Here is a 25263-nt window from a genome sequence, read left to right on the forward strand (position 1 = left end):
TATGGGCAACAGCATGGCCATGACAGAGTGACAGAATGAAGCTAGATAGCATCTAAAACATCCAATAATTGACCCTGACACTATAGGGGACGGCATGCAGAGGCAGCGGCAGCAGCGGCAGGCTAGAGAGTGGCATGGCGACATACTCTAAATGGACTCAGGCTTCAAACCAATGGGTGGCAGAGAGGAACCAAAGGAGGTGAGCAAGAAGTGCTCAAATAATATCGGTACATGATAAAAGTTTGCCAGTATATTTTGTGGATTACACAGCAGGGTGGCGACAAAGTTAACATGGAAGCCATGAAAACAACCCAAAATTCTGCCTGACACAGCTCGTTTGATAAGGGGACCATGTATGGAGGCAGTGAACTAGTAGTAGATTAAAGGTGCTGCAGTTAAAACTATGTTAGTTGGATCTTGGCATGGAGCTGGCGCTCCGCTGCCAGACGAGCTTTCGCCAATCCAAGCCCCTGTCTCTAGGCTACTCCCCAAACAGCACTTTTGTATAAGATCAAGTGTAGTAGCGTTCTTATAAGTTTAGGATATGCCGGGTGAGGGGAATGTAAACAGATGCGCAAGAAGCGCATGATGCGCATGGAGCTGGCGCTCCGCTGCCAGGCGAGCTTTCGCAAATCCAAGCCCCTGTCTCTAGGCTACTCCCCAAACAGCACTTTTGTATAAGATCAAGTGTAGTAGCGTTCTTATAAGTTTAGGATATGGCGGGTGAGGGGAATGTAAACAGATGCGCAAGAAGCGCTGAAATAATATCCCTAAATGGTCAAAGTTTGCAAGTATATTTTGTGGATTACACAGCAGGGTGGCGACAAAGTTAACAACTTTGATGTGGAATGCCCTGTAATAGCTCTTGGGCGGTGTGCCTTTTATCGCCTAGGCTCAGCAGTTTCAGCACCGCCTGCTGTCGCTTAGCGACGGCACTGCTGCTGTGCCTAGAGCTACCGACTGATGGCGCCATGCCCACGGATGGTAATTCGGAGGAGGAGGAGGTGGAGGAGGGGTGGGAGGAGGTATAGTAGGCCTTTGAGACCTGGACCGAGGTAGGCCCCGCAATTCTCTGCGTCGGCAGTATATGACCAGCCCAAGGGTCAGACTCGGTCCCAGCCTGCACCAAGTTAAGTGTAGTAGCGTTCTTATAAGTTTGGGATATGGCGGGTTAGGGGAATGTAAACAGATGCGCAAGAAGCGCATGATGCGCATGGAGCTGGCGTTCCGCTGCCAGGCGAGCTTTCGCCAATCCAAGCCCCTGTCTCTAGGCTACTCCCCAAACAGCACTTCTAAGAACCTTTTGTATAAGATCAAGTGTAGTAGCGTTCTTATAAGTTTAGGATATGCCGGGTGAGGGGAATGTAAACAGATGCGCAAGAAGCGCTGAAATAATATCCCTAAATGGTAAAAGTTTGCCAGTATATTTTGTGGATAACACAGCAGGGTGGCGACAAAGTTAACAACTTTGATGTGGAATCCATGAAAACAACCCAAATTTCTGCCTGACACACCTCGTTTGATAAAGGGACGATGTATGGAGGCAGCTATATGGACGACTTTTGGAGGTAGCAATGGAGACAACGTGTGGAGGCTGCTATGGAGACAATTTAATTTGGATAGTGCCTGTATGTGGCAGTCCCAAACATTTTTCAAACCAGAGGAGCAGGTAGGTGGCCCTCCAGTAAAATGGAATAGATTGAGTGCCTGTATGTGGCAGTCCCAAAAATTCTTCAAACCAGAGGAGCAGGTAGGTGGCCCTCCAGTAAAATGGAATAGATTGAGTGCCTGTATGTGGCAGTCCCAAAAATTGTTCAAACCAGAGGAGCAGGTAGGTGGCCCTCCAGTAAAATGGAATAGATTGAGTGCCTGTATGTGGCAGTCCCAAAAATTCTTCAAACCAGAGGAGCAGGTAGGTGGCCCTCCAGTAAAATGGAATAGATTGAGTGCCTGTATGTGGCAGTCCCAAAAATTCTTCAAACCAGAGGAGCAGGTAGGTGGCCCTCCAGTAAAATGGAATAGATTGAGTGCCTGTATGTGGCAGTCCCAAACATTGTTCAAACCAGAGGAGCAGGTAGGTGGCCCTCCAGTAAAATGGAATAGATTGAGTGCCTGTATGTGGCAGTCCCAAAAATTCTTCAAACCAGAGGAGCAGGTAGGTGGCCCTCCAGTAAAATGGAATAGATTGAGTGCCTGTATGTGGCAGTCCCAAAAATTCTTCAAACCAGAGGAGCAGGTAGGTGGCCCTCCAGTAAAATGGAATAGATTGAGTGCCTGTATGTGGCAGTCCCAAAAATTGTTCAAACCAGAGGAGCAGGTAGGTGGCCCTCCAGTAAAATGGAATAGATTGAGTGCCTGTATGTGGCAGTCCCAAAAATTCTTCAAACCAGAGGAGCAGGTAGGTGGCCCTCCAGTAAAATGGAATAGATTGAGTGCCTGTATGTGGCAGTCCCAAAAATTCTTCAAACCAGAGGAGCAGGTAGGTGGCCCTCCAGTAAAATGGAATAGATTGAGTGCCTGTATGTGGCAGTCCCAAAAATTCTTCAAACCAGAGGAGCAGGTAGGTGGCCCTCCAGTAAAATGGAATAGATTGAGTGCCTGTATGTGGCAGTCCCAAAAATTCTTCAAACCAGAGGAGCAGGTAGGTGGCCCTCCAGTAAAATGGAATAGATTGAGTGCCTGTATGTGGCAGTCCCAAAAATTGTTCAAACCAGAGGAGCAGGTAGGTGGCCCTCCAGTAAAATGGAATAGATTGAGTGCCTGTATGTGGCAGTCCCAAAAATTCTTCAAACCAGAGGAGCAGGTAGGTGGCCCTCCAGTAAAATGGAATAGATTGAGTGCCTGTATGTGGCAGTCCCAAAAATTCTTCAAACCAGAGGAGCAGGTAGGTGGCCCTCCAGTAAAATGGAATAGATTGAGTGCCTGTATGTGGCAGTCCCAAAAATTGTTCAAACCAGAGGACCGGGTAGGTGGCCCTCCAGAAAAATGGAATAGATTGAGTGCCTGTATGTGGCACTCACAAAAATTGTTTCAAACAGAGGACCGGGTAGGTGGCCCTCCAGAAAAATTAAATGCATGAAGTACTATAGCAAGAGCCAGTGGGCCCTGTCAAAAAATAGCCATTTTCCTCTGCTTTACTGTACAAAGAGGAGGAGAAGGAGGAAAATGAGGAGGAGGAGGAGGAGTGGATCAATTATTCAGGTTGAGCTTCCTTCACCTGGTGGAGATTGGAAATTCTGAGAAATCCAGCCTTTATTCATTTTAATAAGCGTCAGCCTGTCAGCGCTGTCAGTCGACAGGCGTGTACGCTTATCGGTGATGATGCCACCAGCTGCACTGAAAACCCGCTCGGACAAGACGCTAGCGGCAGGGCAGGCAAGAACCTCCAAGGCGTACAGCGCCAGTTCGTGCCACATGTCCAGCTTTGAAACCCAGTAGTTGTAGGGAGCTGTGTGATCATTTAGGACGATGGTATGGTCAGCTACGTACTCCCTCACCATCTTTCTGTAAAGATCAGCCCTACTCTGCCGAGACTGGGGACAGGTGACAGTGTCTTGCTGGGGTGACATAAAGCTGGCAAAAGCCTTGTAAAGCGTACCCTTGCCAGTGCTGGACAAGCTGCCTGCTCGCCTACTCTCCCTCGCTACTTGTCCCGCAGAACTACGCACTCTGCCGCTAGCGCTGTCAGAAGGGAAATACTGTTTCAGCTTGTGCACCAGGGCCTGCTGGTATTCATGCATTCTCACACTCCTTTCCTCTGCAGGGATGAGAGTGGCAAGATTTTGCTTGTACCGTGGGTCCAGGAGAGTGAACACCCAGTAATCGGTGCTGGAATAAATTCTTTGAACGCGAGGGTCACGGGATAGGCAGCCTAGCATGAAATCTGCCATATGCGCCAGAGTACCAACGCGTAAGAATTCACTCCCCTCACTGGCCTGACTGTCCATTTCCTCCTCCTCCAACTCCTCCAACTCCTCTTCTTCTGCCCATACACGCTGAACAGTGAAGGACTCAACAATGGTCCCCTCTTGTGTCTCGCCAACATTCTCCTCCTCTTCCTCCTCATCCTCCTCCACCTCCACCTCCTCCGATATGCGCTGAGAAACAGACCTCAGGGTGCTTTGGCTATCAACAAGGGAATATTCTTCCCCCGTCTCTTGTGACGAGCGCAAAGCTTCCGACTTCATGCTGACCAGAGAGTTTTTCAACAGGCCAAGCAGCGGGATGTTGAGGCTGATGATGGCGGCATCGCCACTGACCATCTGTGTTGACTCCTCAAAGTTACTCAGCACCTGACAGATATCAGACATCCACGTCCACTCCTCATTGTAGACTTGAGGAAGCTGACTGACCTGACTACCAGTTCTGGTGGAAGTTGACATCTGGCAGTCTACAATCGCTCTGCGCTGCTGGTAAACTCTGGATAACATGGTCAGTGTTGAATTCCACCTCGTGGGCACGTCGCACAACAGTCGGTGAGCGGGCAGTTGGAGGCGGCGCTGCGCTGCCCTGAGAGTGGCAGCATCTGGGCTGGACTTCCTGAAATGCGCACAGATGCGGCGCACCTTCGTGAGCAAATCAGACAGATTGGGGTATGTCTTGAGGAAACGCTGCACTATCAGATTTAACACATGGGCCAGGCATGGCACATGTGTCAGTCTGCCGAGTTGCAGAGCCGCCACCAGGTTACGGCCGTTGTCACACACAACCATTCCCGGCTTGAGGTTCAGCGGTGCCAGCCACAGATCAGTCTGCGCCGTGATGCCCTGTAATAGCTCTTGGGCGGTGTGCCTTTTGTCGCCTAGGCTCAGCAGTTTGAGCACCGCCTGCTGTCGCTTAGCGACTGCACTGCTGCTGTGCCTAGAGCTACCGACTGATGGCACCGTGCCCACGGATGGTAGTTCGGAGGAGGAGGTGGAGGAGGGGTGGGAGGAGGAGGAGGCATAGTAGGCCTGAAACACCTGGACCGAGGTAGGCCCCGCAATCCTCGGCGTCGGCAGTATATGAGCAGCCCCAGGGTCAGACTCGGTCCCAGCCTCCACCAAGTTAACCCAATGTGCCGTCAGCGATATATAGTGGCCCTGCCCGGCAGCACTCGTCCACGTGTCCGTGGTCAGGTGGACCTTGTCAGAAACGGCGTTGGTCAGGGCACGGATGATGTTGTCTGACACGTGCTGGTGCAGGGCTGGGACGGCACATCGGGAAAAGTAGTGGCGGCTGGGGACCGAATACCGAGGGGCGGCCGCCGCCATGAGGTTGCGAAAGGCCTCGGTCTCTACTAGCCTATAGGGCAGCATCTCCAGGCTAAGCAATCTGGAGATGTGCACATTAAGGGCTTGGGCGTGCGGGTGGGTTGCACTATATTTGCGTTTCCGCTCCAGCGTCTGGGGTATGGAGAGCTGAACGCTGGTGGATGCTGTGGAGGATCGTGGAGGCGACGATGGGGTTTTTGTGGCAGGGTCCTGGGCAGGGGGCTGACTAGCAGCTGACACAGGGGAAGGAGCAGTGGTGTGCATGGCCGGAGGTGAACGGGCTTGTTGCCACTGAGTGGGGTGCTTAGCATTCATATGCCTGCGCATACTGGTGGTAGTTAAGCTAGTAGTGGTGGAACCCCTGCTGAGCCTGGTTTGGCAAATGTTGCACACCACAGTCCGTCGGTCATCCGGTGTTTCCTTAAAGAACCTCCACACTTCTGAAGATCTAGCCCTCGCCGCAAGAGCCCTCACCACGGGAGCTTCACTAGTTGACAGTGGCGCTGATGCACCAGCTCTGGCCCTGCCTCTCCGTCTGGCCCCACCACTGCCTCTTCCAACCTGTTCAGGTCGAGGACTCTCCTCCGTCTCAGAAGCACTGTGTTCACCCGGCCTCTCAACCCAGCTTGGGTCTGTCACCTCATCATCCTCCGATCCCTCAGTCTGCTCCCCCCTCGGACTTCCTGCCCTGACAACAACTTCCCCACTGTCTGACAACCGTGTCTCCTCATCGTCGGACACCTCTTTACACACTTCCACTACGTCAAGAAGGTCATCATCACCCACAGACTGTGACTGGTGGAAAACCTGGGCATCGGAAAATTGCTCAGCAGCAACCGGACAAGTGGTTTGTGACTGTGGGAAGGGTCCAGAAAACAGTTCCTCAGAGTATGCCGGTTCAAATGGCAAATTTTCCTGGGAGGGGGCAGACTGGGGGGGAGGAGGCTGAGGTGCAGGAGCTGGAGGAGTGGGGATTTCGGTGACATGGGTGGACTGCGTGGAAGACTGACTGGTGGTGGACAAATTGCTCGAAGCATTGTCAGCAATCCACGACATCACCTGTTCGCACTGTTCTGGCCTCAACAGTGCTCTACCACGAGTCCCAGTAACTTCAGACATGAACCTAGGGAGTGTAGCTCTGCGGCGTTCCCCTGCTCCCTCATCAGCAGGTGGTGTCTCACCCCGCCCAGGACCACGGCCTCTGACCCCTGCAGTAGTTGGACGCCCACGTCCCCGCCCTCGTCCTCTACCCCTAGCCCTGGGGTTAAACATTTTTAAAATGAGAGTTATAACTTTTTTTTTTTTTTTACTTTTTTTTTTTTTTTTTTGTGTTTTTTTGTGTTTTTTGTTTTTTTTTGTGTTTTTTGTTTTTTTTTGAGTTTTTAGAACCAAACAATCCTATCCTATTGCTATGGCTATTTTCTAGCCAAGTATCAAAGGAAGCACACTACTATGCCAGATGAGATGACACTGAGTTATTGCCTAATAGAAATCCAACCCCTACTGAATTTTGCCACTTCAGCCTTTGCTATGGATATGTGCGCCACTAAGCGCAGAACACAGCGGTCGCAAGTCTCACTACAAATTGCTCAGAATTGGCAAGTACATGCACTGCAGAAACTACAGCCACCAGCAGATCAACCAGAAATCAAATATATAGAACGCTACTGTAGGCTTCAAGAAGCTATTTGTATTCTCCTATGGCTATTTTCTAGCCAAGTATCAAAGGAAGCACACTACTATGCCAGATGAGATGACACTGAGTTATTGCCTAATAGAAATCCAACCCCTACTGAATTTTCCCACTTCAGCCTTTGCTATGGATATGTGCGCCACTAAGCGCAGAACACAGCGGTCGCAAGTCTCACTACAAATTGCTCAGAATTGGCAAGTACATGCACTGCAGAAACTAAAGCCACCAGCAGATCAACCAGAAATCAAATATATAGAACGCTACTGTAGGCTTCAAGAAGCTATTTGTATTCTCCTATGGCTATTTTCTAGCCAAGTATCAAAGGAAGCACACTACTATGCCAGATGAGATGACACTGAGTTATTGCCTAATAGAAATCCAACCCCTACTGAATTTTCCCACTTCAGCCTTTGCTATGGATATGTGCGCCACTAAGCGCAGAACACAGCGGTCGCAAGTCTCACTACAAATTGCTCAGAATTGGCAAGTACATGCACTGCAGAAACTAAAGCCACCAGCAGATCAACCAGAAATCAAATATATAGAACGCTACTGTAGGCTTCAAGAAGCTGTTTGTATTCTCCTATGGCTATTTTCTAGCCAAGTATCAAAGGAAGCACACTACTATGCCAGATGAGATGACACTGAGTTAGTGCCTAATAGAAATCCAACCCCTACTGAATTTTCCCACTTCAGCCTTTGCTATGGATATGTGCGCCACTAAGCGCAGAACACAGCGGTCGCAAGTCTCACTACAAATTGCTCAGAATTGGCAAGTACATGCACTGCAGAAACTAAAGCCACCAGCAGATCAACCAGAAATCAAATATATAGAACGCTACTGTAGGCTTCAAGAAGCTGTTTGTATTCTCCTATGGCTATTTTCTAGCCAAGTATCAAAGGAAGCACACTACTATGCCAGATGAGATGACACTGAGTTATTGCCTAATAGAAATCCAACCCCTACTGAATTTTCCCACTTCGGTCTTTGCTATGGATATGTGTGCCACTAAGAGCTAAACACAACGGTAGCAAGTCCCCCTGCTAATTCCTCACAAAATGGTAAAAGATGCAAATTAAAATAAAAAAAGTAGAACGTTATTGTAGCCCTAAGAAGGGCTGTTGGGTTCTTTGAGAATCACTCCTGCCTAACAGTAAGCTAATAGAACACCCTAACGCTTTCCCTGACCAGCAGCAGCTCTCTCCCTAGCGGCATCCAGAGACAGAATGATCCGAGCAGCGCGGCCAGCGGCTAGTCTATCCCAGGGTCACCTGATCTGGCCAGCCAACCACTGCTATCGACGTGTAAGGGTACCACGTCATGCTGGGTGGAGTGCAGAGTCTCCTGGCTTGTGATTGGCTCTGTTTCTGGCCGCCAAAAAGCAAAACGGCGGGAGCTGCCATTTTCTCGAGCGGGCAAAGTATTCGTCCGAGCAACGAGCAGTTTCGAGTACCCTAATGCTCGACCGAGCATCAAGCTCGGACGAGCATGTTCGCTCATCTCTAATTACTAAACCATGTTGTAATATGCAAAGTGAATACATAAGTACATAAGTTTCAGATTATATGTAACAATCTAGTACTAAAAGTTGTTGTTTTAAGCGATTACTAAAATAGATATTTTGATATTTGACTAATTTCCACAGATTAAGGAAGGAATATTTGATTACTGAGGCTTCTGGTAGAACGTGACATTTCCTATATAGAATGGTTCTTTGTAGGAAGCACTCTCCTGTATGTCCTGGAAGTCCCATAGAAGTCAATGGAGCTGTATTCTAGAATTCTTCTTCATATTGGGCTTGTACAGTAGTTTGTGGATACGTTTGTAGCAAATAATTCTTATGGAAGGCACTGATCATTTTTATGTTGAAAATCAATATTTATTCACTAAAAATATCAATCATTCTAAAATATAGACTAGTGAAAAACAGAGGTATGCAACATAAGCATATGGGATTAGGATCTACACTCTGAAATTTTATATGTGTTTCGGGTATGGTAGTTGTGAAGGGCTTCAATTGGAGCTGTTAAACTGTTGAGAGTCTTCCATGGCAATATTTTGCTACAAACTTGGTCCTTGGACCAAAACTTTCCATTTGCATAGCCCAGTTCTTCCAACCTGGCCTTTCATCCTGGGAGCACCAAAGGCAGCACCCCATTAAATTGAGGATCAATCTAATCACAACCCATACAAAGTGAGCATACATCTAAATATGTCATCCTGTTGTACTGCCTTACATCTTACATACTACACTATATATTGCACCAATTTTTTCTTCTTGTTTCTCCTATGATATATTGTTCATTAGTGAAGCTAAGCTGCATCTTATAAACATGATAGTACATGTGAGCAACTTGTTTTAGTGGCAATATAATTTTTGTATAATGTGTTTCGCCTGGCTAAAATCAATAGGCTTTTCCTATTGTGAGGCCTCATGCACACAACCATTATGGGGGCCGTGATCTGAGGTCTATGACACCTGTTCATGGTGCAGTGAGCGCATAGTTTCTCACCACAAGATGATCGGGCCAGGCGGAATATGGTGGTGGCCAGATGGTAAAGACCCAGGCCAACACAAGGCTGTCCTTATTTTTGCTTTGACCTAGAGAAACCCTGATCAAGGCCCTGGGCTTCTAGAAGTTCTTGTTGGGAAAGACTGTTTCTCCGCTTGGGGAACAGTGTCATACAGGGGTGTTGTTAGGGGGGCTCAATCCCAAATACATATCACAGGTACAATTTATATTGTGCCAGAACCAAGCTTACTACTCAGATAAAATACCAGATCCAAGCTTACTGCTTAGATACCATACTATAATAAGATTTTCTTCATAGATAAACTACCAGAACCAAGCTACAAAACCAGAACTGAGCCTACTACACAGATACTGTATGAGAATCATACAAACTCACTATTCTACACCTATATGACACAATGGGGAATATTTATCAGGGCCTCTGAGGCAGGAAAGGCCTGGCATAGAAATAAACGCTGGGCAGGACCCCGCCGGATACATCCAGAGGCTTTGGAGCTATCATACAGCAGCGCACTTGCGCCAGCGTATGATAAATATCCCCCAATGAGGTACATGTTTTTTTTTAACTATTCTGTTGGTCAGATGTATTTTAGTGTTTTTTTCCCTTATTAAAACATCTGGCATTTTGAGGAGTTAAGGGCTTTGGAGAATTCAAGATAATTTTAGACAAATGTTACCCAAAAGTTGCAAACAGCCCTAAGCTGTTTCCTACGCCTAGATAGGTGCAGGTGTGGCTTTTCACCAAAAAATTCAGAATTTTTTGTAAAAAGTCACAACTTTCACATCTGCAATCACAAAAAAGAGACAAAAGGGGACATGCACCATTAAAAGTTGTAAATAAAGAAGAAAATGTCAAGCCAAAAATTAGATACCTGTGCCACAATGGGGCTCATTTACTAAGGGTCCGAACGCCGGACTTTCGCCGGGTTTCCCGAATATTTCCGTTATATGCCGAATTGCCCCGGGATTTTGGCGGGGCTTGCACACGACAGAAATCAGGGGGCGTGGACAACCCGACGAATTCAGACAAACCACGGAATTTAAAAAAGGATTTGTGTCGCAATATCAAGCACTCACATGCACCGGGAAGAAGTAGGTGAACTCCAGCGGACCTCGGTGCAGCCGGACACATGCAGGAACTCGGAAGCACAATGTTAGTGAATCGCGACTGACCCGAATCCTCGTCGGACAACGCACCACATGATCGCGACGGGACCGGGTAAGTAAATCTGCCCCAATGAGTACAATACTTTTATAGCCTTATCTGGTTATATAATGAAGCAGTTAACTGCTTAAAGTATGTTTAGTTTTATACTATGCATTACTATGCAATTTTTTTTTTGAGCAACTGTTGTTATTTTAGAATTGTCTAAGGTGTTGAACTGTGACAAGGTGTCCTTGACTCCCATTGCCAACATTGAGACTTTAGTGTATGATAAAAGATAGTCTACTTTTCAGAAAATGCACCCAAATCCATATAAAACCCTTTGAACATTTAGTTAGCATCCTCTTAGTTAGTTTATCCTCTTCTGTTATGAAGGCAAATAATGGAGACGATCACTGATGGAAAGTGGATTCCTCTCTGCTTTCCATCAGTTCCTATAGACTATATAGGACTATAGAAGTACAAAAGGTTCCCTTCCATCATTCCTATACTTTTATACCAGCAAAAGTAATTTGAGTTGCTGTGTTATTTAAAGGTTACAAGTAACAGAAGCATGACTGAAGAGAACTATCCATAAAAATTTATGGTAAACGGAGCAAGTCCATAAAAACTTATAGTAAATGGAGGGTTTTCTCCTTCATAACAGCAGAAAATAATAGTAACTCATAAAGATAAACTACCACCACCCCATTAGTTATGTTATTTCCAAAATGTAAGCATAGTAGTTGTGGCTTGCTGGGAAGATGAGTCTTGGCAACTGGCAGCTGGTGAGCTGGCATTGCATAAGACGGATTGTAAGGAGGAAGAACATGGGGGCATTGAGAAAAGAGGTGAGGAGGGTTTAGGTGCAGTTCTCCGTCAGCGGAGGTAATGTCCCCGGTGTACAAACTAGGTGAATCAAGCTTTCTAGTACTAAATATGTTTTGGATGTGTGTGAGGGGCTTGTTATCATTGTGTTTGTAGTTACATAGCAATGGGTGGGAGTGTGGGAGACAGCCTTTAACAGTAGTTTAGACCCATCCTCAGACTACCTGCACATGCATTTGAGCTGTTCCCAGGCCATAAAAAGTGATCTGTTCTTGCAATGTATGTATCATTAATGTATTATCTCTTGCTTATTCGTATAAAAACGGTCCATTTTTGTGAAAGGCTGGCATCTGATGTCACTAGTGAAAGTTCACATGATTGTGTCAACAAGCAGCTGATCTGCAAATACAAAAGGTACATGGATGACACCTGTGGGACATCCATATTTTCATAGTTTTACAAAACCATCATGATGACTAATCCTTGGCTTCCACTTTTATCAAGAAGCAAATTTATTGTTCCCTTGTGGGGACACATAGTTATAGTACCCCAATGTTGTACTCTCTAATTCCTAGACAGTAACTGTTGTTTCAAATAATCCCACACTCCAACAGAGCTCCCTGTAGACCCCCTCCCCAATGCTTATTTTTTGGCTAATAATAAATAATTAAAAATAAAACTTTATTTATATTCCACAACGCTTTACAATTTACAGGTACATATACAAACAAAATAAGACACTACAGAACAATGACAATGTCGGAAGAAACAATAGGAATGAGGAATGAACAATAATCGTGTCTTATTTTATACCCCCATTCAGTAATGACTCCCTTTTGTACCTCCAATAGCTTAAAGGAAACCTACCATTTCAAATGGTAGGGTTAAGCTGTAAATACCGAGCACCATCTCAGGGTGAGCTGGTGCCGGAGCTTACTTTCGTTAGTGTTATAAACCGCTGCATTGCGGTTTTAACACTTTTTAAAGTTTATAGCAGAAGCTGCTTCGGCGCTGTGCGCTCGGTATTTACAACTTACCCCTACCATTTGAAATGGTAGGTTTCCTTTAAATGCGATCACAGAAAGTGGAAGTATTAGTGTCCTGTCGTTGTACCTGCAGAGGTGTGTTTTTATCTTTGTGATCCCATACAATGCACCACTTACACAGTCATAGTGGAGCTTCCTGTGACATCATGCATCTTTACAATATGCTTCAGCTGTAGAGTAATCTCCTATGTATATGTTCCTATCTCACAATGTCTGATACAATCAGACTACATTGGAAAGTTTCCTACGTGAAACATTTTCCAGCATTACCAAAAGTTTAGTCATGAATCATTAACGGTAAAATAATTTCCAAAACAATGACTTCACCAGCCATGCCGGAACATGACTAGCCTTTTTGTCTGTAGATGTTCTATGATTGTAATACCCCTGCCCTCATTTGTCCTTACATCTCCCTAACACCAGGTGCTGGTAGAAGGTCAGTTAGTAGGCCATGTCCTGTTTTCATTTATCACTATTGAAGAAAAACAGGATACTCTGGAGTGGCCTCTACCTTCCATCACATCCGGTTTCTTTGTTTTATGTTTTGAAGTATTCTGTATCCAAAGTTTCATTGTCTTTTTACAGATTCCCAAAGACTCTGATGTTGTTGTACAAACTGACCACTGGTTTACATTACTAGAGATCTCTTTCATGTTGTAATATTTCAGAAATGTGTTTGATAAGCATGTACTGTATTTAGAACATAGGATAACAGATAACTATGGATGGTGATCAGGTACCAGAATTTGTGCTTCTTTGTGGATTATCCATTGATGCATTTTCCAAGCAATATGCCATGCTGAGATGACTAGCTCCCCTCTAATAAATAAAATGTACTGATAAACTATAATAAATAAAAGGTTGCTTATTAACCACCTTAATTCTTCTTTTCTCATCCACCATTTTACTATGCAAGCTTTACACATGCCTCTCTCACATGATTGCCACTTTTGGATAGAGAATACAGAAATTTATCATCTTTCAAATAATAAATTAATAATTAAGAATTAACTTTTAAATATACTTTACTAAAATGGCCATTACTGTCCCTTCCCAAACACCACTATGAAAAGATGTTCAAACATATCACGAAGGCAGCAAACACAAAGTTGCATGTGCTCAAATCTTACATTGCCACTCTGTTAAAGCCTAAAATAAATGTTATTAAAATAAAAACAGTAAAAAATAATACAAAAGGCAAGTAAAAAATGGAATAATATGTTATTGAGAAGTAAAGCACTGCGCTTATTAAAAATTCATATCCCAAGTTGATGATAAGAAGCTTTGCAGTCAATATCACCGGCTTGTCTGCTGCCATCTGCTCCAAAATGATGCAGCGATCACAGTTTAGCGTTAACAAACGCTTGTAAGCTGTAATATTTAACTGATATAAGGGAACATTCACTGCTCTTGTTGCCTAGTAGTGAGAACAGCAGAAGTCAGCCAGCTGTCAAGCATACTTGCACAATTTTATAAGGCTAAAACCTTGTTGGAAGACATTTAAAAAAAAAAAAAATATATAACACTTTTTATAGACTGTTCAATTTTTACCTCTAAAATGCAAGGTCTGCTCTCTCCAAGAAACATCAAAACCCTGATATATAATTAGCATTAATAGGTATTGTTACTGCCGCTCTTGGGCCTCTAGCACATAAACGTTTATGCTTGCCCGGGCCATAGCGCTCCTCACCCCTCCCCTCTGCATTGAATGCTGAGTGGCTGCAAGTAAAAACTGCAAAATATAGGACATGCCCTATATTTTGTGGCACAGCCGTCAAGCTTGGTCGCATTGTGGCGAGGCACCATGTGCTCCCCGCACTGTGGCCGGGTGCCATACACGTCTATGGGGCCCGTGTTGCGGCTGCAGGTTGTACAGCCATATCACTGGCCAACATACATTCATCTGCATGTGGCGTTAACTTGAATAGGGTCAGGTAAGCTGCAATACGAAACATGGCCATGGGCAAATGCAGAACTGTATCTGACCTGTTAGAACTCATTGGTCTAAGGTTCCGGGGCTGAAGTCTGTATACTCTTGATTGCTATTGGAACTGGTAGCACAAGCTCATACATGCCAATGATCACTATTGTGAACATTTATGAAAATTGGACAGTTTTCTGGAAGGCTTGTAAGGATCAGTTTTGGGTGTGATGGGGCTGGGAGTGGGGTGGCTGGATACTTCTCTAGAACTTTACACTTTGTAAATCAGAAAGGGCAGTTTGCTGTTTTCTGTCAGGTTTGACTGATTTACACAAAGCCGGAGCCTCATTGTAAATTCGTACAAACACAAAAAGTCGGACCAGTCTTCAGCAAGGTTCTTAAACAAATCATTTGCACCAAATTTTTTATCTTTTTGTAAACTCAACACAGAAAGCCCCCCTACATGTTTCGTCAGTCCACTGGCTTCATCAGGGGTTAGGGCATCACCTAAGCCCTAACCCCAAATGAAATCTGTGGACTGGTGAAGCAAGTTGGGGGCTTTGTGTGATAAGATTTTAAAAGGCAGGAACACTTTTTGTAGTGTGCCCTTAGCCAGTAAGTTAGTATTGCATTTGAGATAGCCATTAAGCAGTGAAGTAGCTACATAGTCGGGTACATTTACTTAGAAAGTTGGAAATTCACTAAAAGTGCTCTTCCCTTGTATAATGCAGAGTGCGACTGATTCATTAAGAACGTGAGCCAGAAATCATGAATCTGTCGCTTCCCTGCACTGGCCCGACAGAGATCACCAACTTTTTTTGTGGTGGACCTTTAACATAGGGTGTGCAACACAATTTGCATGTTAAATAAGGCGGTCGGTCCGAATCAGTCAGACCGACTGCCGGTATGCCACATAATCTGTGTTGCATGGAGGCTAGAGCCGCACCACAAAAGGGTCGCATGCGACACAATAGCAGCACAGACACTTATCAAATACCTGTGCAAGCTGTTTTCCCCTACAAGAACGTGTAACGTCTAGCAAAGCCCTTAATAAATGTGCCCCAGTGAGTCTACTCCTCCCTTTAGTGACATGGATAGTAGTGTACCTAGATCCAGCTAGTTTGTGTGTAGTATAGGTAGCTAAGCAGACAATCAGATATCCACATATGCACTGTAATGCTAAATATCTTTCTTTATCAAAACATTTGTATACAAAATGACACATACCAAAAACTGATACTGTGCATGAATGTAAAGTCCATTAGTAGTCATTCAAAAGTCCATCAGGCTGTATAGAAATCCATTCCAAACATTCAGCAGAGAACTAGACACATAAAAGAGATTGGCGCATGCTCATGTCTGCTACGTTACAGAGAACCCCGAAATGTAACGGATGTGAGCACCAATAAATAGAGGTGTGTCTGGACTTAGATAGCCACTTTGCGTGTAGTCCAGGTAGCTAGCAAGACAGTGTTCAGTATAGGGCTGTGTGCACTCTCAGTTAGCCAGCCAGTGAGAGAGACAATATAATAATTGGCTGTGAATATAGACAGGCATCTGTGCTTGCAGCATCAAGCTACAGATAAATATACTCTTATCAATAGTATACTGTCAGTACTATCCACAGTGCTATACACACCTTCTATCATTGAGACATTGGTGGGGGGAGTTAATGAATACTCACAATTATAAACTAGCCCCTAAACTAGTCTATGTGTAGCACAGGTAGCCAGTAAACCAGTGTGGTGTATAGTCTGCATTTTCAGCTATACAGTCAGTGACAATTTAAGATAGATAGTTAGTTTGTGTAAGCTGCTCATCAATATATTAATTATATATATATATATTAATAGGCTCATTTAGTCACAGACTAACACACTCCAATACCAATAATAAATTTTTGTCTGTCCTATCCATAATGCCATTCTATTGTGTCGAATGAAACCATGATGAACATTGGCTTGTTATAAGTAATACATTCAACTTCCAAGCAGTGATAAACAAACTTGAACTAATTATATTTGGTTTTTAAAAGGTCATGAGGTGATTGGCATAAATAGAAACAAACTAATTGAGGAATAATTAATGGTAAATATCTGGCTTAAAATAAAAATAATTGTGTATTAATATAAAAGCAATAAACCTAACTAGAATCTGGTGTATGTGTTTTAATGACAAGCCACCAAATTGATCGAACAAGGCAGTGATGGCTCTCTTCCCCTTTATGATTATGATTTATACTAGTACTGAGAGTAATGACCTAACATCTAATGTCACTAAGAACCAGTCCTCTTTCTTTGTGAGATCCACTAATGATCTAATAAACATTCACATGCAATAAGGTTGTAGAATTGACTTATGTTGGTCACTCATATTTCGATGAGAGACCCTACCACTAAAACAACTAGTGGTGGTTGCATGGGTTATAAAATAGAGAAAAGACTGGGGTTACTGGGTACCTAGAATATAATCAGCCTCTTTGTTTATTTATAATTTCTATCTCATTGTTTTAATACTCAATTAATTTAGAAAGAATCCATCACATATTTGCTTATTCTATATCCATTGAAGCTCTGCAATATCAGTTTCCTGTTTCCTATTCATTTTAAACAAAAGCAGGATGTGTCTCAGGCCTTGTCCAACCTTTCATAAATAATTGCTATACCAGGAGACGTAAGAATGTTCTGTTCTAACATTCTCTGTCTGCAGTGTTGGTAATTTAAAGGCAAATCAGTTTTTAAACATTTTTCTAAACTCATAATCTGCATGAAAAGTTCTGTCACTTTGTAAAGATTTTCATCATTCGCTGATGGCTTGCTGACAGATATTATTCCCCATTTCCTATTTTTTTTCTATTGGAATCAGCAGGCTATTTCAGTTTCTTATTTTAATTTTTATTTAATTTTAATTATTTAATTAATGTATTAATTAATATATCATTTTTATCAATTCATTTAATAATTACCAGTGGGTGTATAATACTCAGAACTTCCATGAACAGCTGTTAGAAGAGGTTCCAACGTTAGGGCAATTGCTGTGTTTTTTTATACCGTAGTGTACCAATCACAGTACTATACACTGGACAGTGGTCATGCTTGGTATTATTAACATGTTATAACAGGCCTGTGATGCTAAAGGAACACTCCCTAATATTGATTACCATTTCTAAAGATGGCTGATAAAAATTTCCTATAATACCTCTTTTAAGGCTAAATTGAAAATCCTTATGATTTGCTGTCTCCGGAAGACAATGCATTGCTAATTTTCAATTGGCAGAACACAGAAGTTGCAAGGTCACATGTCTGTATCACATGTCTGTATCCATGGACAACCAGAACTATTTTGAAATGCAAGACCTCCAACAATAACAATCAATAAACTGTGCTATAGAAAACTGCCAACACAATTGGGATTCAAAGCATTATTATTTTTTATTTCAATTGGTCATCCCTTCTTACAGATGTGCTAGTAATATGAGTATTTACTCTTAATGCAAAATAATGACAGTTCGTTCATTTGTGTCTAGCAGCTGCTTTGATTGGACACAATGTAGAATAATGCAGTAGTACTAGAAAACTACTACTGAAATGGTATCAACATTGTAACGATAACACAATTTGTAGCAATAGAATTGGTGTCCTTTTGTTACTGTTAATATTTATTGTACCAAACTAGTAGCACTTATCGAAAAGACTGCCCTTCTAATCACAGGGCAGTGTCTAAAAGTGTAACTGGCCACTTTGTCACTAAGTACCAGAAAAAGATCTATATATTACTGCATCTTATATTAATTTTGCTCCTAAAGAGGCAATAGGTCTTATTTTAAGGGGATGTCTTATTTTTCAAGACTTCACAAATCAACAACATCCTTCTAACTCTCCAATTTCTGGGTTTCATGCTGTATTTCTGGTGCCTCCATTTCTTCAATGGCACTGATGGAAATACCCGAGTTCAGTAAAACCCAATGTGAAAACAGTTGCTCAATAATTTTTAATAGCAAAATCACATTTATCAACTGGCAGTGGGACAGGAAATCAGAAATATATTTAGCTATCACAATGAGGAGCAATATCCTAACAATACATATTAAAAGATGGTCCAAAAGAAAACAAAATGGTCTTAATATACTAGAGTACAGAAGAACGCAAATAACTGGTACTCCACTTCACAGCATGGACATGTTAAACCATTTATCAGATGACCAAAAAAAACCTGCAAAATAAATCAAAGAGACTCAAATAGTAGACCACATACCTGTGTGAATGGGAACTCCAAGGATCTGAATCCACTTATGATGTTGACAATAGAAGAAGTAATCCACCAGGCACACAGCCACAATGCAACAAAAGATATGGGTCAGTTTGTGAATTCCAAAATATCCAGTATACTCCACTTTGGAATAAACCTGATCCCACCCAGTACACTTCCTTCCTTTGATTGTTCGTCACATCACTAAGGCTTGAAGCCACTGGTCTTCATGGAGGAAACCAGATAAATGTATTTCAGATTCTTTTTTTTCTCTCTCTGCTGTTGCTAAGAACGGGATAGTCAGCAAACATGAACTTACAAGGAAGCAGAAATGGGTGAAAGTTTTGGTAAGCTTTGCAGTCTTCTAGAAAATATAATTGCTATAACACGCTGGATTGGGAGAACAACATTGGGTTTACATTAAGGCTAGATATATCCAAATTACAGCTATACATATACTGACTTCTCCAGGAATACTGCCATGTGAAACTGGCCTAACACTGATATACAGTAAGTTGCCACTAATGTAAATATAGATATTTAAATACTATAAATACTACAAAGAATAATATTCTTTTAGAGACCAAGTGCCCAAACTCCAAACCAAAGTCTATGTAATCATTGCAAAGTGCCAACATGTCTATTTAGCCTAAGATTACAGACTATCTATAAGGGACATATAATACTGCGCCATGATGACCATTACGAGTACAACAAGATAAATACTACCATACTGATAATAAACAGACCACTAAAGAAAGTCCAACATCACCAGTTATATCACTAAGCAGGAGCAAATACAGTGAGGAAAACTACCGCCATACAGTGAGGGACACTACACCCATACAGTGAGGGACATTACCTCCATACAGTGAGGAAAACTACACCCATAGAGTGAGGGACACTACCCCCATACAGTGAGGGACATTACCTCCATACAGTGAGGAACACTACACCCCTAGAGTGAGGGACACTACCCCCATACAGTGAGGAACACTACCTCCACACAGTGAGGAACACTACCCCCATACAGTGAGGAACACTACCCCCATATAGTGAGGAACACTACCGCCATACAGTAAGGAACACTACCTCCATACAGTGAGGAACACTACCGCCATACAGTGAGGGACACTACTCCCATACAGCGAGGGACACTACCGCCATACAGTGAGGGACACTACCGCCATACAGTGAAGAACACTAACCCATACAGTGAGGAACACTACCTCCATACAGTGAGGGACACTACTGCCACACAGTGAGGAACACTACCGCAATGCAGTGAGGAACACTACCGCCATACAGTGAGGGACATTACCCCCATACAGTGAGGAACACTACCGCCATACAGTGAGGAACACTATTGCTACACAGTGAGGGACACTACCTCCATACAGTGAGGAACACTACCTCCATACAGTGAGAAACACTACCCCCATACAGTGAGGAACACTACCACCATACAGTGAGGAACACTACCTCCATGCAGTGAGAAACACTACCCCCATACAGTGAGGAAAACTACCGCCATACAGTGAGGGACACTACACCCATACAGTGAGGGACATTGCCTCCATACAGTGAGGAAAACTACACCCATAGAGTGAGGGACACTACCCCCATACAGTGAGGGACATTACCTCCATACAGTGAGGAACACTACACCCCTAGAGTGAGGGACACTACCCACATACAGTGAGGAACACTACCTCCACACAGTGAGGAACACTACCCCCATACAGTGAGGAACACTACCCCCATATAGTGAGGAACACTACCGCCATACAGTAAGGAACACTACCTCCATACAGTGAGGAACACTACCGCCATACAGTGAGGAACACTACCCCCATACAGTGAGGAACAATACCCCCATACAGTGAGGGACACTACTGCCACACAGTGAGGAACACTACCTCCACACAGTGAGGAACACTACCTCCACACAGTGAGGGATACTACTGCCATACAGTGAGGAACACTACCTCCATACAGTGAAGAACACTACCGCCATACAGTGAGGAACACTAACCCCATACAGTGAGGGACACTGCCGCCATACAGTGAGGAACACTACCGCCATAAAGTGAGGAACACTATCCCCATAAAGTGAGGAACACTACCGCCATGCAGTGAGGAACACTACCCCCATACAGTGAGGGACACTTCCCCCATACAGTGAGGAACACTACCGCCATATAGTGAGGAACACTACTGCCACACAGTGAGGAACACTACCGCAATGCAGTGAGGAACACTACCGCCATGCAGTGAGGAACACTACCGCCATAAAGTGAGGAACACTATCCCCATAAAGTGAGGAACACTACTGCCACACAGTGAGGAACACTACCGCCATGCAGTGAGGAATACTACCGCCATACAGTGAGGAACACTACCGCCATACAGTGAGGAAAACTACCACCACACAGTGGGGAACACTACCGCCACACAGTGAGGAACACTACCGCAATGCAGTGAGGAACACTACCGCCATGCAGTGAGGAATACTACCGCCATACAGTGAGGAACACTACTACCACACAGTGAGGAAAACTACCACCACACAGTGAGGAACACTACCGCCACACAGTGAGAAACACTACCTCCATACAGTGAGGAACACTACAGCCATACAGTGAGGAACACTACCTCTATACAGTGAGGAACACTACCACCATACAGTGAGGGACACTACCACCACACAGTGAGGAACACTACCCCCATACAGTGAGGAACAATGCCGCCATACAGTGAGATACACTACCCCCATACAGTGAGGAACACTACTACCACACAGTGAGGAAAACTACCACCATACAGTGAGGAACACTACCGCCACACAGTGAGAAACACTACCTCCATACAGTGAGGAACACAACTGCCATACAGTGAGAAACACTACCTCCATACAGTGAGGAACACTACTGCCATATAGTGAGGAACACTACCACCATACAGTGAGGAACACTACCACCATACAGTGAGGAACACTACCTCTATACAGTGAGGAACACTACCACCATACAGTGAGGGACACTACCGCCATACAGTGAGGAATACAACTGCCATACAGTGAGGAACACTACCTCTATACAGTGAGGAACACTACCACCATACAGTGAGGGACACTACCGCCACACAGTGAGGAACACTACCACCATACAGTGAGGGACACTACCGCCACACAGTGAGGAACACTACCACCATACAGTGAGGGACACTACCGCCACACAGTGAGGAACACTACCACCATACAGTGAGGGACACTACCGCCACACAGTGAGGAACAATACCACCATACAGTGAGGGACACTACCGCCACACAGTGAGGAACACTACCACCATACAGTGAGGGACACTACCGCCATACAGTGAGGAATAGTACGGTAGTTTAATCTACTTGAAAAGCTGTTTAATGGAGTATGGACAGACTTAATCATTATTCTCATCTCCTTATATGACTGGGATGTATGGACCAGATTATGCTTTCAGAAACACTGGTCACTACAGGAGAAAGAAGAGCAGTAAAAATGCATAGAGAATCTATTTTCTAAAACAAAGCACTGTATATTATAAAGTTTACTATTATCACCTGCTCTATTCCATTTTTGCAATTTTTGCAACATTTTTTGCAATAAAAATGCTTTAAATCAGTGCTTTAAATCTAACTGCAATTACAGTATGAAAATGATTCATGTGATCGCTGCTGCTATTCATTGGCCCAAACGGTTACATGAGTTACATGCAAGTCATACTGTAGCACAAACAGGGAATTCCCAATTCTCTGAAAATACTTTCCATATACTATCCATGTCTATTTGTATGACAATTATTCTTTATTGATTGGTTTTATCTGTTTCCTTCCCAAAATCAACACAGGGAAATGGCAGCCATTGCAGACCCTGCGGGGTCGTCACCTCTTTTTCCTAGACTCCAGAATGGATATCAGCTTACAGAGAAACAGTGCAAAGCCAGACAGTTTATTCCTCTACTGAAAGTCTAAAATCAAAAGTGCCAACCTCTGTAAAAGACTGCCATATACCAGTACCTTCTCCCCGAGGAGAAGGGATAAGATTCGATAAACAGCCAATCCTGCCAATTTTGTTGGGTTTAGGTGACTTTTGTCTCATCAGTATTGCCATTTCTTGAAATAATTTTTAAAAATATATATATATTATACATATGTATAACCATAGAAACAAAACCATTATAATACCAGTGTCACACTTGAGGAGGGAAAGTGTGTAAAAGTCTCTTGGAAGAGTCTGTGGACCCTCTGGACCACCACGGGAGGTGGTATGAGACCCGCGGTGGCAGTCAAGGTAGTAGGGCAGGAAACAGTCCAAACCTGAGATGACAGCAGGAAACATGGAGGAACACTGGTGATGCTGGCACGGACTGTAGATTCCGCTGGACAGGAACCCTTGAAGGCACAGCAGGACAGGAACCCTGTAAGGCACAGCAGGTCACAGGAATGGCAGAGACACAGAGGGACACTGGTAACGCTGGAACACAGAGCAACACTGGAAACACAGGGAAAGGAGGGCTTTCTCTTAGCAGGAATGATGCTGAAGATCCGGTGGGGAGTGAAGGGAGGTGCCGGATTATAAGGGGGAGGCGGATTAGCAAGAGCCAATCAGGAAGACACTGGCCCTTTAAGTCTTAAAGAGCCTAGCAGGATTACAGCCAGGAGCGTGGACAGGTGAATCCAGGCCGGGGAGTGGGACAGCGGCAGCAGGGACCGCGGCACATAGAGGGGCACGGGAGTGCCCGCGATTCGCGGCAAGGCACACTGCCAATCCCTGGGATCTATGACAGCCAAGGTCTTTCTATCCACATATGTTTTAGAATGGTCCATCAATGAGTGAAGGCAGAAAAAAGGCTTTGGATTAAGTTGTATAACTGACAACTAGGTATAAAGTGTAGAGGATACATGGTACATAGAAGGTCAATGGATTTATTTGTTGCACACAAGCTTTACCAAATCAATTGTTTAATGTAAAAGCCATTGTCATAAGCTTGTTATTGCAATATCAACAACAATTCTTTCAAAATACTCTTCTTGATGAACCCTAAAAAGTGTTTGATTATTTTTCCATCAAGTTGTTGTAATTCCACAATTTTCCTTTGAAGCATTATTATCATTTGAGATAAATTTTTTATATTTTTGTGTGGGGGATGTGAACATTCATTCACAAGTTCTACTTAATTTGTCAAAAAAAATCAAGCTACTTTCTCCCATAGAGATCCATATTCTGGCCCCTTAGGGTCTCACTTTCCCATATGAATAGACTAGTACTATAAACCATACATTATAGTGAGAGGCCTGGCACAGACTTTGCACTGGGGCCCATCAGCTCCAAGTTACGCCACTGATTATAAGGGGATGCTGCAGGAAAGGGGGACACTAAAGGGGGGGTTTAATATAACAGGCATTAAGTCGGGATTTTAACGGGGAGCATTATAAGGGTGGAGCATGCAATCGTGCAGACGATCCCTGGATTCAAAAAGATTGGGGAGCACTGGATTAAGAGATGTGACTTTGGTTTACTTTAATTTGTGTTTCTCTGTAAAAATACAACCAAAAATACAACCATCCTGCTTTATGAAAAAATTGCATGTTATATGTAGATGAGTAACATCAGCAAAAATGAATATAATGCAAAATAACCTTTATTCAGTTAAACACCTGAATCATGATCCATATATCATACATTTAAATGGTCATACATCAACCACTCAAACAGCTTTGGCTAGCACTAATAAGTAGCACCACACGGAAATTCTGCAGCGTTTCAGGCCTGTGTGGACAAACCTAAGAAACATTTATTCTACCCGACCCACAGCGAGTACAGCTAAGAAAGGTCGAAGTCACACAAGCACTTTTTAAGTGGTTTTCAATATTCATTTCATTGAATTGGGAACATTTCCTGCTCTGCACCTTCCTGTCCAGACTCAGCACAATGTAAATATCAGCTAAAATAGGTTATTATTGTTCCAGGTTCTGTCACTTTACTATGTAAGAATGTGGTGTTTGATAAAAAACCTGTCGACAAACTTGATCCATCGCATGGATGTCTATCTAGTAATTACTTCTGAAAATAAATGCACAAACATACAACATGTCCATTATGTGCTTCTAGGTTATGGAAATAGAAATTAGCTATTGATCGCTTCTGTTCAGGTCAGTGAATTTTAATGCAGGAATATAAAAACGTAATCTTTTTTGGAGTTGTCTGTTACCACCGCTGACATCTGACATGTTGTGTAATGTTCCTCTAAGCTATGGTAAAATCACACATTATTAAATTCAGTGGTTAGCAGAAGTCTCATCATGGGCTGAGCCCTCTCCATACTTTGTTGGTGTTATTCACGTTTCACACGTTTAAACGGTGTGCGCAAAGACACCTGTGGCATCTAAAAGCCTTGCACGTGGACGGCACCATCTTAGACAGGGTCATCATCTTCCCTTAATGTCATTGGGGCGACAATCCAATGCCATGCCATCTGAGACTCTTAGGCCTTTTTTTGCAGCATTGTTACTCATCTATGGAATAAAGTGACTGTTCTCATCTCATTTGCATGTGACT

General features: G+C 43.6%; 1 protein-coding gene and 1 long non-coding RNA gene across 2 annotated transcripts in view; both read right to left on the minus strand.

The window, feature by feature from the left end:
* The window catches only part of CDH5 (cadherin 5), a 57845-nt gene extending 39023 nt beyond the window's left edge, over positions 1–18822 (minus strand). The window contains exon 1 of the mRNA XM_072117488.1: positions 18674–18822. The gene's annotated coding sequence lies outside the window, so the exon portion shown is untranslated. The remainder of the gene's footprint in view (positions 1–18673) is intronic.
* LOC140070703 (uncharacterized) overlaps positions 1–25263 on the minus strand; it is a 188175-nt gene that overhangs the window by 101911 nt on the left and 61001 nt on the right. The window lies entirely within an intron of this gene.

This window comes from Engystomops pustulosus, chromosome 7 (assembly GCF_040894005.1).
Source record: "Engystomops pustulosus chromosome 7, aEngPut4.maternal, whole genome shotgun sequence".
Taxonomy (NCBI): Eukaryota; Metazoa; Chordata; class Amphibia; order Anura; family Leptodactylidae; genus Engystomops; species Engystomops pustulosus.